Genomic DNA, 22029 nt, shown 5'->3' on the forward strand with positions numbered 1-22029 from the left:
GGTGGTTCAACTTCTCTTTGAAATTTTCGATTTCTCCAAGAAACAACGAAATCCCATATTTCATATAAGCAATAGAAGAGAGTTCTCTCTACTAAGTTAATGGTAAAAGAGATGTCTTAGGCATAGAGTAAGGCAGAGAAAAACTTGTAACTTAAGACGTGAAAGACTATCCCTATATCCACATCTAAAACTGATTTAAGCGCGTATATGTCTTGTTACCATCAGTTACAGAATAAAAGCGATCTAAGGCGTGATTATAAAATAATAACTGCAAACATGATAGGAGTTGGATGCGCAAACTCGAGTAAAGCTGTGTCATCAAGTTTTTGATTAAAGGAATTAATCTTCTTAAAATTTTACGATGTTTGCAAGTTCAATTCCGTCCAACACGTTTTCTAAATTTTAAGTGTATGAATAGTATACAGAAGTTAGAAATAACCGAGAGAAGGTCGACTATCTTTATCGACACCAGCTCAAAAACTTCTATTCTGCAGGCATAGCATTGTTGTCAAAACGATGGGAAAAGTGTCAGAGGGTGAAGTACTTGAAAAAAGAAATCGAAATTGGGACTATATACATATATCTATATATAAGTTCGCTACAACTTTTTATATTAAAAAATCTCAAAAAAGTTTTTGAAGTTTCTCTAATTACTATGTACTTAGCTTATTAATTACTATATATTACACACACACACACACACACACACACACACACACACACACACACACACACACACACACACACACACACACACACACATATATATATGTGTGTATATACGTATATATATAAATAAAATGTATTACAGTGTTAAAATATTTTATAGAAAATATGAATTAGATCAAGTTTTACTTAACTTAAAGATCATAAATGTCTCTATTAAATTTTATATAAAAATTTTTTATTTCTAAACTTTTTTTAAATTATCATTTTACTAGTTTTCTAAAATATTACCAGGTAAATTATCGTAATCTACCAAATAAATTACTATCAGAGTCATTTCATCTCTAATCATATCTTCGCGATCTTCAAAGAATATAATCTGAATAAAATATACGAAATGTTTATAATAAAGTTTGTATATGATCTACGTAAAATTTTATATGTAGAAGACAATAAAAAAAATTATTAATTAATTATAAGGAAAAACTAATTTAGGTCCATGAATGAAAGAAAGCAGAGTGACAGAAAACGAAATAGAATGACGTGTAAAAAAAGATAAAACAAAATCATGTGTAAACTTCGTTTCGTGCAAAAGGTAGCTTCATGCTTTGAGCAAAAATAGCATGGTCGGTCGTGGATCAAAGCTATTGCGAGAGGGATCATGTTTTCCTCCGATTCGACGAATGTTCCTTCGAATTTCCGCGTGCTCGTAAGAGTCGTAAAAGCCTCCATTTCTGAAGAGCTCTCCTCGTCGCCATTTCGTTCGCGGAAGCTGCAGAAATGATGGTCGCGATGGGCAAAAAGGAGGAGGGGTGCAATACTTCGACGGGGATATGCTTTCGATATTTGCAGACTGCCGGTACACGTCACGATGGCATATTGCACCAACAGATTCACGGCAAATCTCCGGAAAACGACCGACAGCTGTGACGAATATCTCGCTACCGCGGTTTTTCGCGCCGCTGTCCGGAAACTTTTTTCTCCCGTAAGCTCGTACTGTCGTCGCATACGCGCCTGCGAATCGATATCGACGGGAAGTGAATTCGAAATTCGCTGTAAACAAAGGTCGTGATATTTTTTTCGTTGACAGCTCTCGAAAATAGTTAATTTTGAACTCTGTGTATATAATAAACTTTATTATATATATATATATATATATATATATACACACCAAAATACATATACATATATCTTACGAATCGTGGCATTTGAAATTTTTTAAAAATTTTATTTAGTTTTGTGAAAGATGAAATATATTCCTTGATAATTAATTGTGCATCTCATTGACATTATTATTGTACAAAAATTTACTTTATTGTTAAAAATGTTTTTAAATCATAAGTTTGTAGAGAAACACAGAAAATATGGATTAATATTCGCGTGAAATCTATTTTAAAATGAAATTAATCTATGATTTTAAAATGAAATTTGATATTATACAAAGAGAATTCTTATAATATATACATTCCTTTTTATTTTTATGCAGAAACATAGAAAATTTAAGAGTAACGAAAAATATATTTTATTAGTCTAAAAAAATTTCAGAAAGTAGTTAACATTGAATCAAAATTAAGAATTAGTTAATGTCGAATGCGACATAGAACATGGCGATTATCGCCTACCATAAAAATATAACAGATAGTACTTATGTAGATATGTATAATACATAAACATAAGAATTATTAATTCACACGGCTTTTCACTGATGCGTTCTTTATTGAATATCTCGAATACGAAGATTCACAAATTTAATGTACGCATTAATTGTAAGAGCGGCAGATGATATAGATCAACGAATGTTTAAATCTATCTACAATTTTTAATGTTAAAAGAACTGAGAATATTATTCATAAAACATACGTATATATTCCTACCTGTTCAATTTTAATTAGGAATAAATTAAGATGAGTAAATATTCATTTAAATATTGTTGAGCAGTTTTATGTAGAACGAAAAATAATTTGATTTGTTCAGTGTTTACAAAGAATGGCTTTTGCAATGAATCAGTATTTTAAATATGAATTCATATTTTTAATATTCAGCGTGTCTCTATATTAAATGTCAAAACTTTGGAAGCGCATAATTGATTGATAAACTAAGAAAAAAGTCCTTTAGAAATTTGCTTTATTTTGGAAAAAATTGCAAAAAACAAAAATAAAAAAAAACTGAAATTAAAAGAACAATTGAAAACAAAATTAAAACAATTTTTATTGGATTTTTTTTTATCGAAACTGTATATTTTACTCAAAAATAGTCCAACATCAAAAGAAGTTTACATTATTCTATTCATTTATTACTTACATTTATTTACAAGTTGTATTTCCTTAATGAAGGTATTGTCCAAAATGTTGGCCTCTTGCAGCAAAGTAAGCATTGCATCTAACACTGACAGCTTAATTGTATTGTAGCCAAATACTATTCATTTGGTGACATTTGATGCATTGTAGCCACGATTCTGTCTCAGTTGCTCTCTTGAGTCAATTGACAATGAATAAAGCTTCCTATTTCAGCCTCTCCTCACATAAAGAAGTTCAGTGATGTCAGATGATGACAATTTGGCTAAAAAATTTTTTTTTAATTTTTTACAATACTTTTTGTGATTTTCTCAAATCGCAAAATAAAGCAAAAACGAGCAAATCTCCAAAGAGTTTTTTTATTTTATCGATCTTTTATACGTTCTCGAAGTTTTGACATTTAACTTAGGAACACTATACATATATTTAGAAACACTGTATTATACATAAGTAAATTTTTCCGTTTTAATCAGTTCTTAAGTCACTTGCGTGAAAGATTGTATTTTCGTACATGAACAAATACTATGAAATTTGAATGTATTATTTACATAAAATAAAATTCTTAATTATCATGGTATTTCATTCAATTCTCTGCAATTCTGTATCGCTTTGGCATTCCCCCCAGCTTGATAACAAATGATATCTCGCAAAAAAATAGAAGGAATATCCTGTCCGGAAAGGACGAAGAATGACGGGATATCCGATCCTTTCGTTCTTAACGCACTCCATCATTTATCCTCACGAAAGTTTTTTCCGCACGAAGGATCATATAGGGTGAAGGGTTGGTTTTTCTTGTTTCATAAAACTGTAAAAGTTTTATTTGAAATGTTATTCGATAGATACTTGGTTCTAGATCTATTTGGAAATCATGATATTTTTTCTCATTTTATAGAAAAAACGGTATATAATATTGGGTCAGAACAAAAATTTGTAGGGCTATGAAAAAGCGCAGTTGTAATATCGTTAAAAATAAACGAAATTTAAACTTAAAAGGAAGGTTTTAAAGCTTAAAATCTCTATTTTCAAAAGGTCATTATGTTTTTTTAGTTGCTACGAGTTTGATAATTTTTATATATAGAAAACTAGCTGGATAAAATGGGAAACTTTCTTCTCACTTTGTCTGTAACTTTTCATGACAGACTCACGGGTCTGCTTAAAAAAACCTGCAAAAATTTTCGACTTTTTAACGAAAAAACTTAATGTTTACCTTACAAAATCTTTTTTAAAAATATTTCTAAGATTTTTTTATTATTAAATTATTACGGATTAAATAAAAGTAGCATTTTGACTTTGATTGCTTATTTAAAAAGCATACCGTAATTAACAAAATAAATTTTTAAAGTTAAAAGGAATATATCAAAATTGATCAAAAATAATCAATTAAATAGATTTTCATGAAACTTTCATCAAATGTTTTACCGAGTCAAAGAAACATGCTGATGAAAGAATTTTATGTAGAGCTGACTAAGAGAGTCAATAAGTATGGTGACTTGGAATAGAATTATACCGCCGCGACTTTTTCTATTGATTCTTTAATCTTGTGAACTTCGCAGTACGTTTTCTTATACTGAAAAAAATATACTAAATTTTAATAAATATTTTTTGAATAGTTCTAAGTAAATATTTACAAAATATAAACATATATATTTATTTTATACAATAGTCATTAATTTAATTTAACTGCCTTTTTTATTAAGTAAATATTTATTCACTATAAATAAATATTTTTAATATAGTATATATTAATATTTTACTATATATTCAAAGAATATGTATTACGATTTAATAAATTTTGTTTCATTCGAATAGTCTGCGGGTTCTCTCTAGTCATTTTTATTAATTTTTTTTCAAATTTTGAGAAGTAGATTTCACTTCTGTCGTTTTATCTTGGTCTCTACATAAAATTCTTTTAGTATGATTCTATTATTCAATTAAAAGTAGTTTGGTGAAAGTTTCATAAAAATCTGTTAACCATTTTAGATCAATTTTAGTACACTTCTTTGCTCTATTAAATATTATAATTGCCAAATTTTTTTGAAAAACATGTAAACATGATATAAATAAAGTAGCGCTAGGAACTTTTGTTGAAATTTTTATTGTATGAACCAATATGAAAAGCATTTAGTTACAGAATGATAATCGTATTTTGCTGCTCGTATTGAATTCCATTTAGGAGAAAAAAAAATTAATTCTAAAAAAATATGTCATGAGAATGCACATCTTAAAATATTTTCTCATATTTCCATTGTGTCAAAAACAAATATACAGCTTGTTTTCATGCATCAATCGCATCCAGATTTGCATTCACCGCAATTGTGTTTCAATCCCTGGTTACAATAGCATGTAATATGTAATCGTCCCAGGCAATTACCGAATTGTCCCAAATTTGTAATCGATTCGCAGTCAAATATGCATGGTCGTCGATTGCAAATATTGCCAAACGAAGCGATCGAACAATCGTAATGACTCCGATTGATTGGTCGACGCGAGGCGTCGAGTCATAGGCGGTTTGAATAGTCGAAAGCTGCCAAGTCATGGATCTATTTACAGACTCTCAATCGGCATTTACATTCGGATGTAAATCTGACGAAGTAGGCGATTTTGGCGGAAGTTCGAATTCCCTTTTGACAGCTCCTCGTCGCTTTAACCAATGCCGATTCTCGTACGATTTAATCGTAAGCCTCGTTCAATCGTAATGACGAAGTGAACGTCACCCTGTCTCATCCCGAACTCTCGTCCCTCTCGCTTTGCACACATTTATCGTACGTAAACTTTTCAGATCGCGCAAAACCGAAGGAAATCGAATTCTGCGCCGTCGCACTCATTTATCTAGTGTTCACGCCACGTTCTTTTGTTCGCGTTATCGATGCCATGCCCCGTGCCAGACTGACGGATAAGAAACGATAAGGCAGCCGCAACGGTCTATAGAACGTCACCTTGAGAGAGAGAACAATTTTGCTCGCAGCCATCGATGGAATATAGAAGATAAGCATGACGGGAGATCTCGATGGTCTTCATAAATGCATGAGAGATTCTTGATTGTATTTTACAATTTTCTGACGCTATTCTGCCGTTTATTCGTGCGACTTGTGTTATTAATATTCAAATATATTTTTGATGCAAAATGAAAATTTCCTGCATTTTTATATACTTTGATGTTCATCCTTCGAATATTACACCATATTTAATTTTAAGCCAAGAGCAAAAAGCACTGATTTAAAAATATTAAAGCCAGTCTTTGGCGCACGGTCTAGTCGCCGTTCAATATTCTTGTTAGGAGATCGCGATTATGAAATAGCGGAGATATTTAATTAAACGTATGGAAGTGCGAGCGGCTTGAAATTTTTAGCATAAACATTAAATATTACTCGTGTTCGTCGTATGTATCAGTATTTATCTTGGTATCTATAATATTCATCTTGTTTCTAATATTTTTTCACGGATGTTTGAACAAAATTGTAGTTTTTTTATATTCATACGAGACATAACGGAGAATGGTGAACAGTCAATGTTCTATCTTTTTAATTTTTCAGCAGATCGGAAGTATTTTTCTTAGAATTAACTTTATCCGAGATAAATATTTTAGATCCGATCCATTTGGTCGTTGCCGAAGAAGATAAGTTGTTCGCAAACGCGGATGAATCTTCAACTATTTTGAGCCGAAAATTACTTGGGATAAACAAGCGGGTTAAAATTACGTCAAGGTCTGATCGTTGCGATTTTGTTAACGTCCGAAAAGGAAGGTTGTAGTTGTGATTTACAGAACGGCAATGTTGCAAAGCGTCAGTCTCCGCGGCTCATCTAAATATAGAAGACTAATGGAATTGAGATAAATTCAACAAGCTAGCAAACATTGTGCCATCCGCGTGATCCACATTGATTGCTAGTTTCACGGCCGTTCATAGATAACGACATAAAAGGCAGAAGTTCTCCCCAATCTATAATGGGCTTTCTATAATAAGCCATTACCTAACTTCACCTAAGCTTCAAGTCTTAAACCGTAAGAAATTAACTAATCACAGTCGAATATGATAAAAATAATCGACTGTAATTGGTCAATTTTTTAAGGCTTAAAACTTAAAGCTTAGATAACTTTTATGGGCTTATTATAGAAAGCCCATAAAATTAACATGACAATTTTCTAAAAAATACGCAAAAATGCAATGACGAATAAACGTTTCTACATATTTTTTGAATGATACAACGTAGTTTTAATGATTTTTTTTAAATTTCTTTGTTTAAAAGTGACAATTGTAATAATTTTTTATGAAATAAAGTTAGTTTGTTTTTTTGTAATTGATTGAATAGTGTTTTCTTAAATCATTCATGATAATAACTTGAAAATCGTGTATTGAGTTGTGTCACTTTTGAAGTAGGTATGGGAATAATATATCCTATAGTTGCTTGTGTAAAAGTTTCATTTCGCAGAAAACCATTAATTTTTAATCTTAAATAACTTCGTGACTTTAAGTTGTCAAATATAAACAGTAAACAAAGTCAAAATTAGTTTGAACGAATACGCTTCTGCATTTCGATGCAGAACTTTACGAAACATCCTGTTTACGGCATTCATACCTTTCTAATATAGTGTACGCATGACATCACGAAACGTTATGCAAACGGAAACTCTTGCAGACCAGCTTCATAAATTCACAGCGAGAAGTTTATCAAAACGAACGGGAAAGAGTTGTCGTTCGCAACCCTTATATTACAAGAGTTTCTGCGAACTGTGGGTTTCTCGTATTTATCAATTTCATGAGAAGATCGGGGGATTTTTTTACGGGCAGATAGTGACGGAGCGAGCTTCCATCAATCCTCCGACTTGTGTGTTTCTGAAAATGCGGCACTTATGAGTAGAAATGACCTGCCATTTAGGCGGAGGTCTGTATGTTCGTGCTGGAGATTGCACGTCGAATCGGTGCGGAAATAAATTGCGGCGACGTCGAATCGCCCTTCGTTCCATTTTCATTTCGAGAGATCAACGCACCTCGCGACAGAGAGGTGCGAGATACAAGTTCCGAGTGATCCCACTGGAGCGCGACCTACATGTCAGAGCGGTAAATCCTTCCGGGTACACGTAGTGATTAATTGTTCGATTAACTGCACAAAGGACGAGATGAAATTGGTAACGAGTGTATTCATTTCTTTCTTTTTTTTCCATCGTGCGCAAAATAGCTTTCAAGCTTGTTCTCACGAATGTTTCGAGTTGCGCGTATAAAATAGTAACTGATAGGTGAGAGAACCCGTATGTCGTTTTTTGTTTTGCAGAAACAGTATGTGAAATAAGTAAATCATCACTATCGAAAACTTCTTTTGTTCAGAAAACACAAAGCGAATAATATTGATACAATAATCAATTAACTACATCAAGTATTTAAGAATGTATCAGGACAGTACACTATTAAATATTAGAAAAGAATTGGTGATTATTCAATCCCTTGAATCGAATAATTTTGTTATTTTTAACCTCTATGTGTGTCAAAATGTAATCGATTCATTTCTGTGATTTGTTTCAAAATACATAGCATTCTTATTAATATATACACTTTGTAAGTAATGCATTGAATCAAATTTAATGCATTTTCTCGAGTTAAATTGTTTAACTCCATTATTTTAGTGAAATTAATGAGCAATGACGCCGCGACCTATAAATGATTGAATATAACCCAAATAGAGTATAATTGAACATTATGAATTTTTAACAGTGTAGTCTCTTTATTTAACAGTGGCTGAAATTAAATTTGTACTTTCCATATAAAAATAAATGTTATACATGAATAATTTAAGCTCTGAAGAAAATATAAATTAAAGAATATGAAAATAATTATAAAAATCAGCAGAAGATATGTATAAAATTCTTAAAATCTTAAAATTATTCTCTTAACATATTACGTTATTGTCACACTAGAATAAATTTAAGTATACATATATTTAGTGTTGATTTATAGTTATTTTTCATATTCTTTAATTCATATTCTTTTGATTCTTTATATTGTTTTGATGAATGTTATTACATGAAACAATTCAATAAGATCAATATTTGTATTTAATAATTTTATTGTTAAAATGAACCTATCCTTATTTTATTTTAATTATTTTTTAAAAACATGTCTACTTATTGAAATAATTTTAATCCAAATTCTAAATCGCTGCCAAACCTTTTACATTACAAGTATAATGTAGAGGAATCTGCAATTTTCTTCATTTGATTGATGATTTCTTCATTTTATTAAAAAATACATGTAATATATTTTTAATTATTTGTAATACTTATTGTTAGAAGTCATCAAAAAATACAAAAAGGTATACATTTTTTTTCAAGAATTCAAAAATTTTCTTTTACCTAATAAATAACAATCTGAAATTAGATGTTTGTTTTATAATAAGGAAGACATAAAAATAGTAGATTTTAATAGAAATATAGAAAATCTATATTAAATCTAATATTAAATCTAATATTAAATCGCTGATATTAAAAATCTATTAATGCGGAAAATGTCGTAATACAGATATAGGGAGAAGGTAATGGCGATCATATCCTTAATCAGTCTCTGACGTGAGACGTTATTGGGTTCTCGACACATGGACGTGAAGATGGTCTCGAGCCCTAAATCGAGGAGAATCGCAGGAAACTAGAAGGCGGGGAGGGTCTATCGATTTCCCAAGCCCGGAAGGTCTAGCTTTAGGAGGAAGAGGCTTCCCTCGAGAGGTTTCTCTCGCCATTTCCCTTTCGCAAGTGCGGAGGAGGGCTACTAGGAATCCATCTCGCGGTAAGAGAGGCGACCGCAGAATATCTTTTTGTCGGTTTCTATTTTCCGGGAGACTCACGATTTCTCGAATAAGCCTGGTTTATGAATCGCAGAGACTGCAAGGAAAGGCGCTCTGCAAGCTGAAGAACTGTAAAAAGTCATGAAGAATTGGATCTTCTTTTCTTATGAGTTTCATTTTGTTTTATAAGTGTACTTCGAAACACTTGTATATATTTCACAATGTCATCGCATAATTTAATTGTCGAGATCACCAACTGAATATTTGGCGACTCTGGATATTTTGTTTAATCACCAACACTTGTCTTATATTATACTTCTTACTTCACTTCGAAAAATTCACGATCGTATAAAATTTTTAATTATCGCTTGAAGTATTTAAGTAAATATGCAATGAAGAATACTGACATAGAAATAATTTTCTGTCTTGTATATGACGAGATGTCAAATAATAATGATAACGAAGACAACTTTTTGAATTGAAGATTTGCTTGCGGCACATAGACCTACATTCAGTCTTTACTTGTAAAAAAAATCTCATGGATTTTATTAAACTATGAAAGTTATTTGATGTAAAATAAGTGAAAGTATTTCAGAATTTTTACAATTTTCATATCTCATAATTTTTATAATTTTCATAATTTTTTATAATATTTTTCTAACGTTTTAATTGGCGTTATTTAACATTTTTTTTATATATTCAAGAAATTTTACTAAATAATTGGAATTGTTCGAGCATCAGTTCATTACAATTTTAGTTCGAAATAATTCTGACAACTTTTTTTTACAATGTTACAAATTTTCTAACTTATAAATAGAATATTGAGAGTCCTAGTTTTTCTCGGCTTTCTTGTCAGATTTCAATAGTCGAAGGAAGTTCTTTCCGAGTACGCCTTACGCTCTATAAAGCGAAAGTTCTCCATGAAAGTTACAAAGCGAGCGAGTTGATGTAACGTATAGATCCGTTTGTTGTTCGCCGGATAGGGAAGCAAAAGTAACAGTATTTGCTAGATTTCGAGAAAAACAGCGATGTCATATTTTACTGGCGATCCTTTCGCGTCATCGCCAGAAGTTTCTTTCGCCAGGTTTCGCTATCATCGATTGAAGCTTCTTCCGATCCCACTCTATTCTGCTGTTCCCTTGGCGCCAGCGGGGATCTTCTGATCCCCTTATCCTGAATAAACTTCATTTGATGGAAGCGAAGTAATTTTTACGGGCAATCTTAGGAGTTCGTGATCGACTTGTGATAATGGGATTGATAATGGAATTGGCTGCGGCCGTTCGCAAATGCCGTTATAATAAGTTTATGATAATTCATTCGGCAGGAAAATTATTAGATCAAAACATAAAGAAAATATTGAATATTATAATGTGAACTGTTGTAATAATTTTATTTATGTCAAAGATTTTTTCTACATAATATTTTTTACATATACCTACTTTATCAAAAGAGGAATGAAAATTAATCCAATTCCTTGAGTATATAATTCCTTGATATTTCATTATTTTTAACATCCATGTGTGTCAAAATTTAAGTTAATCTATTTTTCTATGATTAGTTTTAAAACAAACAGCGTTCGTTAATGTATGCACTTAGTAAATAATAAATTAAATTTGAGTTAAATTTAATATATTTTCTTGAGTTAAATTGTTTAATTCCATTGTTTTAATTAAATAAACGATATGCTGAGTATAGAAGCAAGAATAGAATAGGGACGAGAATAGAAATAATTAAAAATAACCCAAATTTGATATAATTTGATATTATGATATTAACTGTAGTATTTTATACACAGTATTTTTCTATTTTGCGCATTAAAAAAATACTAAATTTTAACAAATATTTCGAGTAATTCTAAATAATTTATTAAATGTAACCAGATATTTATATTCATAAGAATCATTTGATTTAATTATCTTTTTTTATAGAATCAATATTCATTTGTAAATAAATGTTAATTAGTACTATTCAAAGAAACATATATTAAGATTTAGCTATTTTTTTAATTTGTAATTTTCTTTTTTATCGTAATACAAGAGCGTTATATCTGACCATAAAATTTTTTATGTTTCAGTTTTTAGCCGGGGGCGATCATGACAGGAACATACCGGAGATCGGTGAGTACAGCTAGAGTGAATAATGCTTTCTATTGATTTCATCTTCTGTCATCCGTTATTCTTTTTTTCCTTCCTTTTTTGCTATATATTTGTAAGATTATTCTTGTTGTATACTTGGAGTTTATTTCAAACATTTCATTTTGCTGGAAATTTGTGAACTTTTGTTATCACTAAATTAAACAAGCTAAACACATCAAATTATTTGCATTTATGCATATATTTATATTTGCATTAAATTAGCAATGCAAAAGAATAGTCTAACGAGAAAGTGAATTTTAACGAGAAAAAAAAATATAGTTATCAAAATGTTTACAATACATTCATACAAAATATTTACAATACATGGTATAATTAAAATAATACAGCAATATTTATACAAACACAACGAACATACATATCTCATGTTATACATAGATGAGAAATACATATGTATCATCGATTACTTGTCAAAGTAACAAGAAGCAATGGGAGCTTTCTTGTGTCAAATGCACTTAACTTAATTTAAAAGTATCGCCCACTGGCTTTACATATTGCCAATAACTGGCCACATGAGAATTAACCAGCGCGACATGCATATTCAAGGAATTATTACGTTGTTAACCGGTGGGATCAATCTCCATAAATTTTGTGTTCGGCAAACAGAGAGCAACGAATTTTAGAGGAAAATGCATGCGAAGATAAAATTCCTTTACTTTCGATTTAACGTAAGATATTCGGCGGGTGATAAATCGTCACTATCATATCGAAAGTTCAACATTCTTATTCCCCGTAGCCGGCAAACTTTAAACGCACCGCATCGTGTGTTTCGTACACATCGTTGATCACAATGAACGATCATCCGTGCACACCACGCGGGCGGGGAAAATAGCCGCGGCGTCTTACGAAAATATTTATGGAGCAGTATCGAGCGTCTGAATTACTTTCCAAGATCGACGAAGAAATATTGGTGGAAATATTTTAGCGGAGAATCTCGTTCAGCGGTCGCTTACATTCACGCGTTTATTAAAATCTCGCTTATGCTCTGCTTAAATCTCATTAGAATTCGGGAGAATTTCCACATTGACGATGACATTCAAAATCTAGATATAATTACCGCTTTATTTTGCGGTTATATGTTCTATATATATTTTTTTAATTTATTTCAAGCTCTTTTTTCAGGAAATTACATTTATATTAGGAGATCCATTTTTGAAGCTCATTTTAAGCTGAGAAACTATAACGTTAATAGCTTTAACGTTAATAACTTTGTTAACGTTATTAACTTCATTCACGATACGCTTGTTAAAGGATATTTCACGTGTAGCCATCGAATATTCACGCGTCGACAGCTGACAATGGTCCGTTCAACCGCGATACCATCCTCGTTATTCACGCATCATTTGTTTCGTATCCCACTAGGTTTCCCATTATATTCCTGATATCCCGTCAGAAACGTCAGCACATATCGGAGAAAAGAAATGCGTAAGACATATAAAACAAGATGAAAGTATTTTCGCGAAACTGTTATCCGCTTTTACGAAACGTACATTAAGATAACGAGATTTTTATTATGCGAATGTAATAAATCTTATAACATAGATATTTATGAAGTTTGCAATTAGAGATACATAATAAACAAAAATAATGTGAGAAACAATCTAGATATTATATATATATATATATATATATATATATATATATATATATATTGTATTATTGAATTATACAAAAAAAATATTATATGAAATTATACAAAAATTATGCATTATCTCCAACAAACTTGCAGCAATTTCCGTGGCAAAATTATAAAAACGCAATTACGGAGTATTATGAAATAATCAGATAAAAACAGGGACAATTGAGAGAATACGCATAATTTCTAATCCCACAATTTATTTTGATAAAATGCAATTAAAATAATGAGCTATTGCATAAATAATAATTTATACAATTAACGAAATACTGAAATAAATAACGGTGACACTATCTTTTACAAAATTCGTATTGTTGTTAATTAAATACATATATAAATTACAAACAAACATTTTCAAATTAATTATCACGTAGGAATTATATTATATTTTCGACGCGACTCTCACATGTATTTCAAAAGCGTTTCATCATAAACAATTTATTGTCACCTAATACTCAGGATGACGATTCGCAAACAATTGCATTGTAAATATTATGATCAAATACAGATTGTTTTATGGAAGATTTATAATTGTGTCGGAAGGATAAATCCGCGTTGAATCCTAATGGCATTCTGGACATGATTCTGAGTCATTTTAGTAGCGCAGCTTCCGACGGGTGGATGGACTCGCTCGTTAGCTTCCAAAGCCGCAGCTTTGTAACCCGAGGTTGACTTCCAATTTGCCTAGTACGTGGACATTCGGACATACAAGCCGAAGGATCACGCGCCGACCAGTTTCTATTTCCGACGATTGTTTACATAGTTCCCTGTGAATTGCTACTTTGCATACCGGGTACCTATGCTAGTAAGGCTAACATGGCACCGGCATTACAGGAACGTCGAGCTGCTGTTCTCTCTCACAGAGATGTTACACATTCACGATGCCCGATTACAACTGATCCTGGCGAATTCAGGAGTATTAATTGACATGTACAGCGATTGAAGCCCTAATCATATAAAACAAGTGCGAATTTCCGTCGTCAAAAAGTTTGCTTTTCATAAACTTTATCTATATCAAATATACTATCTAATCAATTAAACTTATCATTGTACTCTAAAAAATATGGATGTGGATTTAACATCATGGGTATTAAATAATTTTATTTTAATTCTTACCAATGATATTGATATAAACATTAACATGTGGATTTTTTGAGAACGGGAGCTTTCTATAATAAAAGAACGATCTTGAAAGATCTTGTTTTCTATAACGGTGATCGGAATCACCGAATTGAAATTCGATTCTGGCCTCAAAATTCTAAAATTTAAATTAAAAAAAATAATCTGATTATTGTGAAACTCGATTTTAAGAGATTCTTGGTATTGTTGGATTTGAATCCCTTACAAATGTAAAATAGCCAATTTAATACTGACCCAGTATGCGAACATTTATTACTGTAACCAATTTATTACTGAAAGACAGTAATTAATTGCTTATGTGGAATACTAAAACAAACAACAGTACTTTCAATATTTAAAATAAATAATTAATTATTTTCTTTTTGTATTAAATTGGTCAGTATTATTAAATTGGCCAGCATTGCATTTCTGTAAAGGATGTAGTCTGTAAATGTCGAATTTCAAAAAGATAGTAATCTCTGATAATTTAATGTCATCAGGGCTCATAATTAGAATTTGAAAGTCAGTCTAGAAATCAGTATTAACTGTTTGCGTAGCGCTGATAAACTTCAAATATAGCAAAACTAAACACTTATGATATTACTCTCTTCGTAATTAAAAATTCCCTACAATCGAACTTTATGCAAATTATTTTTTTTAATTCTGTCCGCCATATTGGATTGATTTAAAATTTTATATTTCTGATCACAATTTGAATAAAGTATTATCAAATTACCCTACTGATTAAGTTTTACAAAAATCAAACAAACAATTTACAAAAAACGATCTTCAAAGAATTATAATCATGGTTTAAAACTCATGATATTAAATTCACATCATGTTGATGTTTATATTAACACCAATACAATGAGAATGATATAAATACTGCATGAAATGTTAAATCCACACTCATATTTTTTGTACATCAATTCAAGAAAAATAAAAGTTTTTGAAGAATATGCCAATACGAATGCTTGTACGTTTTACAAATTGCGAACTCGCACTCGCGATATTGTAAGAATTTGCAATTCTAACTTCGGCAATACTTTATCTTGCGAATGATCGCTTCACGGAATAAAGCACTGCGTTATTAATGCAACACGGTATTTTTTGCGTTTGGAAACAGACTCGGCGTGAGAAAAGCGAGAAAAAGGCAGACATCTGTACATGTAATGGCCTTTCCTGAATATGCATAAACTTCGTTTGCTTCGTTGAACTCGTCGTACAAAGGTACAACATTATAATTTTTCTTGTCATGCAATAGAAAAAATATCGACAGATTCGTTGGAAACAGAGGCTTTATCTGTCTTTCCTGACACACGTTTCTAGTTGTCCGCATGAAAATCCTCGTTGAGATTTCTTCAGCAAGAAACCTCGACGCTTGGCTCGAACATTATCCTCGAACATTATCCCCGAACATTATCCCTCGAAAGTTTTTTCCTTTGAAATGGTCCATCAACGGGGTTGTAACAGGAACTGACTCGATGATTCAGGGAAAGAGAGACATCCAGCTATCGGATGTCTAATGACCAAAACTTAGTTGGCTATTCTCTCTGTTCACCTTTTCCCTCGCAGCTAATGTGCTTTTTCGCTACCGCCGGTTCCATCCTAAAACACTTTCCTTGACGTCACAATTCTAATTATGTTACAGACAGGAGTGTCATCTTTAATTGTCGCCAATTAGTAGATTATTTTGTTGTTTTTGGACATTTAATTTTCAGATAATTTTCAGATTTTTATCAAGCTTTGATTATATTATGAAAAATTAGATTTATATTTGACCATCAAACAATATTGCTTTTTTAATTGTTGGAAAATTAAATTTTTTAATAACGAAAATTTATCAGTTTGTTGTATTTCAATGAATTGTATTTTTATGAATTGAACATTTTCTTATATGCAACACATTCAATACTTATTACACTGTTAAATCTATAGTGTCAAATTTAATCTAATGTGAGTTGTCGCTGTTTCTAATAAATATATCGTTATTTTTTACTAAAATGATAATTAAATTTGACACTGTATAGTATCAAATATAACCATTGTTTTTTAAGTATCAAATAACGATATGATTGAGTAAGAGCGGTGGCGATTCACATTAAGTTAAATTTGACACTATAGATATAACAATGTAATAAGCTAACATTACATTCGCTAGTTTAATAGCTTTATACAATCTTTTCGAATTTTATACGGATTGTGTTCTAAATATATAAGTCTTTAATAAGGAAAAAGGATAAAAGTTGAATTCAAATATTTTTTAAAGAAAAATGACAATCAAAATAAGGGTAGTTTTTAGGAGTAACATCGTATCAAAATTAATATCTGTATTATTTCTACAGAAATAATATATTTGAAATAAGCAATTTGTGATTAATTTATGTTTAATCGTAATAAATAATTAATTTTAAAATACGCAATTTTTTTTACCTCCTGAATATTTTTTAATTTTTAACTTGTGTCATTTCTTGCGATATGCTCTCAAAAAATTAATGTTTGTTTTGAATAACAATTTCAAAATTTCATACGTATGTATTTTTAAAGACATATCCTGTAATAATACATGTGTATTGCGTAAAATAATTGAAGAGGCAGGATATTTTTTAGTATATTTTTTAGCGAATAAAATCAATGTGTATTTGGTTTGCAAGACTGTATACGATGTTACATTGCGTAGTAAAACGTACATAATTGTTGCAAGGAGTTCTGTGGATCGTTAGGAGTGCAAATTCTATTCCTTCCTTGAAAGCCAAACAGATGCTACAAGTATATATGATCCCCAATTATGAAACGATGATAGATGTGCCAATCCTCTCCTCGTCGACTAGCGTGTGAACTTTCGAAATCGATTTCTATCCTCGTCTCTCGATGTCCCCGCAACGAAACGCGATTTTCCCATTAGCTTAACCGCTCGACGAAGTTAGCCAGAATTCAGAGAAGTAAGACCCTCTGCACAACCTGCGATGTTATCGACGTCGCTTTCATGTCCTGTCGCATTCTGTCAGCCGTGACTCGGATGACTCTATATCGGATCGTCATGCCAAATATCTCTTTTAGTCTAGAAATGGAAAACAGGACAGACAACGACGAGAAATCCTCGCAATTTGTTTACCACACGCATCGCAGGGCACTACGGGTGATGAATTGTACGACAAATTGAACGCAGATTAAACCACATTCCATCAACTGTGTGAGTTAACGAGATAATAATCAAGTCACAAACCCCCTGCTGGGAGTTTCTGAGGGGTGCGCGTTAATTGGGAAAGTTTTCGCGAAGTAAAGGACGAGTTGACCATTAGGATCGTCTCTACATTCAAGAATAAATAAAACGAAAGTAACGCACAGAAAAGTGTTGATATTTATGTAACTTTAATTACACGATAAAATAATTATGGCTTCAAGATCCATTTTATAGTTGTTACTGCTATAATTAATAATTAATAATAATTACATTTATAGTTCTATATATATAAATATTGAACACTTTTCTCTCAATGAAGTTTTCTTTTTAAAATTCGATTAGTCTCGACTTATTAGAACATTTTCGATCTATAAATTTTACGTAATACATATTTAAATTGCGAAATTGTTTGCATAGAAAATTCATTTTTGTATCGAAATTATTAAATTAAGACTTCTTAATAATTAACAAATATCCGAATTGTTGATCATAGTAATTATTGATTTGTCTCTCATTAACACATAAAATAATTCAGTGTCGCGCGTAGCCGTTATAAGCTATCCGATAATTCACTATTGCAGTGCTCGTTTGTCATTCTCTATTGGCATTTGTAACAGGACGACTATTGCCTAGGCGGGATCATATGCTATGATTCGATAGATTTACTGTCATATTAGACAGCTCTCTCGATTTGCGAGCTCATTGAGCAATCCCATAACGTTTTCATGGATAATCTGACTAAAGCATCATCTTTTATCAATTCTATTAATTCTACTCTTATTGATTCTCTTATTTGATTTATTCATGTCATGCGATTTAAAACACAACTGTTGTACATTTACAGAAATGTATAATCCGTCAATATACTGATACTTGAAAGATTCAATGGAATCAATCTGATGTTATCGTATATATAAAATTTTGAATTATTATCAATGACGTCAACTTCAAATGAAAAAAAATTAAATCTCAATAAATTTACAAATAAGGGGAAAAGTAAGCTAAATTAGATTTTCATATTAATAATTATATTATTTCAAAAGTAGTCATACAAATTTAATTTCGCACATTTCTCAAACATTTTGATCAATAATAAGGTTATTTTCAGTGTCGAGTAATAATAATTTCCAAAACGAAATAAAAATAAACGAAAATAAATAAATAATAAAAATATTAGATAGTAGATTAAAAAAGTATACATACGTATAATACTGAAGGTTGCAATAATAACGGTTGAATTGCTCGCACGGTTGAATTGTCGATTAAAATTAAAAAATTCTCATAAAACTTATCAAAGTATAAAAATCGTATTTTAATGAATCTTAGGACTCTAATTGTATCATCACCCATTATGATTGTCATATTAAAATTTTGATAGAAATTGGGCATTAAATGATAACAATACTTGTAGGAACAAATTAGTGCATGTATCATGAATATGATATTCATTTTTACATGTATCTGATTTATAATGTAGAATTTGAACATGTAAAAGTAGAATTTGAACATTTTAATACGCTTATAGTTTATAAGGACACGGGGTAATTTCTTTCGATCATTGTTAATCATTTTCATTATACGCACTAATAGACTATGTTCGTTTACACGATAATGTTCATTACGAACAGTAGGTACGAGCTGCATCCAGCTGTGCCTCTTGACAAGCTTTTATTTCATCATCGCATTTAAGGATTATATAATAGTAAGCATAATGGTAAAATATTGAATTCTATTGAAATATTTTTAATAGAAAAATTAACAATCCATCAATCTGCCGTTTAATAGAAAAATTAATACAGATCCATCAATCTGCCGTTAATTATTTTTCGATATAATAGTAAAAAACTCTGTTTAAAAGTGTATATTAATTAAGATTGTTACAATTAAATACATATAATTAAAATATACAAACATAAAGTGATAAAAATAAAAGTAGTCATTAATTAGTTCCAACAGAAATTAATTTGAGAGGTCAGATAAGTTGTATAAAGATCGAATTAACGCGTAACACTGTTAATGCCTTTAAAACTACTGCTGTCACAAACGGTAACGAAGAGAAATTGCCTTTCGATTTGCCTCATTAACTGCTTTTTTTGATCCGGTGAAAGTCAGGAATCGCTCTACAAACTGTAATTAAGCGAGCAAATCGTTAGCATAAAAAAAAGAGAGATGGTAAAATCGCGCAGATCATAATAATAGTAACGGACCGATCAGACGGGGTGTCGCCTCGCTGCGTCTGATGAATATCTTGTTGGACATGTCGCGTAAGAGGACGTTTGGCGACTTTGGCTAGTCGCCAATCAAGCATCCATACATCTGTTCACGCGAGGTGATTCATTAGGAGTCACGGATGACATTCATTTATTTCGGCAATCGTGTAAACGAGCCCGTATAATTAGCCAGCAGAAAGAAAAGAAATCGCTCGGCCGAAGAAGAAAAGCTAATCGATCCGCCACGCCATTGTAATCCCAAGAGATTGCAGAATGTGAGAATTGTGATTACTATCGTACAATCCTTTCGAGTGACAACTCTAATTCTTTGATCAATTTACACTGTAAAAAATTATGTGCGAAATTACGACAATTATAATAAAAAAGTGGATAATCTTTTGGGACCCATATTAAAGATTACATTTATACACACGTAAATAAAGTTACAATTTATATACATAAAGTTATTCTTCCCTATAGTAGTTTAACAATTTGCAGAAATAAATTTGCACAATTGAAATTAAATTTATAGAAATATTTAATATTCGCATATTCGCAATAATTCGCCAACGAATTATGTACAATTTTTCTTAAATTATGTTATCGAATGTAAAATTTTTTTTTCCGTTATTTGTTTTTGAGCTATATGTACGAAAAATACAAACATATACTGTGTGATATTATAACGTTTTATATATATATATACATATTGCAAAAATTTGCACATTTATATGAAAACTGTGAAATATATTATACTATTATTGTTGTAATTTTCTAGTGTAAAAATATATTTATATAATTATAGATAAAAGTATTAATTTTTTTCAAAAAGCACAATTTTAGGTATTTCCACTATAAATTATATAATTGTTATATATATTATTTACGTAATTTTATATACTTCTTTTACAGTGTATCGCCGTTTTTTTCTTGATTGAAAGATTTTTTTCGAATTTATATAGATTTAAAATAGCGCTGCATCAAAGAAGTTCGAGGAGTACGATTCTATATTGAGAGAACAAGATTATTTTGTGATTGTGAGAGCTTTGTATCAGAAAAAGCATCCTTTTGCAAGTATGCAAAATGTAGGCTGCTCTGCACAGGATAAACCGCTGAATAATATTGTTTTCAAAGGAACATTTTCCGATATCCTTCCAACAAAGTTAGGCGAACTCACCTCGCGAAATAGTCCTCCGATTGCATCTTCGATATGCGTTATCTATCGTGCACAGCGAACACAAATGTTACACTTGGAATAAGTTAGAGAGTATATGTAAGTTAGAATGTATATGTAAGTTAGAGAATAGTATATTTATTCAAACTTGCTTGACTAAAATAATATTGTCCGCGATATAGGTGATAGACACACGAAACGAATTATTTAGAATATTCAAAAATATAAGTTGAAGTCTAACTTTTAGAAAACTAGCAGTCTTTTAGAAAAAAAGCAATCTATAATAGTTTTCACAACTGTATTAAAAATTATTAAAAATATATAATATATAAAGTATTATTATCTCATATATTCAGTGAATAGAATATATTTCTTTGAAACTTTATTTCTAAAAGGAGAACTAATTTTGAAAATATTGACTTACTTATTTGAAAATATTGACTACTTTCTAAAAAAAAATAAGTATCTTTATATATAATATAGAGTTTTTAAATTAGAAAATTCTGTAAATATTATGACAGGCTTCTAAAGATGTTATAAAATAATTAAATGTGGCTATAAAAAAGATATTTAATTTTATTGTTAAAAAATATATGTATACAATTTTACACTTTATGTAACTTTCATGTAACATATATATTATATTATATTTATATTGTTAGTGTGAAAATATAACATTAATGTTATGTTAGTTTTTTTGCGGTTAATATTTACAGTTCATAAAAATAGCAAACTCGTAACATGTACAATATGTTAAAAGTAATTCATTATTAAGTGTGTTTTTATAGAGTATAGTGTATATAAGGAAAACAAATCACTAAGTTA

General features: G+C 30.5%; 1 protein-coding gene across 9 annotated transcripts in view; it reads left to right on the forward strand.

Annotated features, from left to right (window-relative positions):
* The window catches only part of Trpgamma (Transient receptor potential cation channel gamma), a 126428-nt gene that overhangs the window by 50264 nt on the left and 54135 nt on the right, over nucleotides 1-22029 (forward strand). For all 9 annotated transcript variants that reach the window (XM_087413864.1, XM_087413889.1, XM_087413895.1 and 6 more), the window contains one exon: nucleotides 11803-11845. The gene's annotated coding sequence lies outside the window, so the exon portion shown is untranslated. The remainder of the gene's footprint in view (nucleotides 1-11802; nucleotides 11846-22029) is intronic.

The sequence above is a fragment of the Acromyrmex echinatior genome, chromosome 1, assembly GCF_024713525.1.
Source record: "Acromyrmex echinatior isolate Ae372 chromosome 1, ASM2471352v2, whole genome shotgun sequence".
In the NCBI taxonomy this organism is placed as follows: domain Eukaryota; kingdom Metazoa; phylum Arthropoda; class Insecta; order Hymenoptera; family Formicidae; genus Acromyrmex; species Acromyrmex echinatior.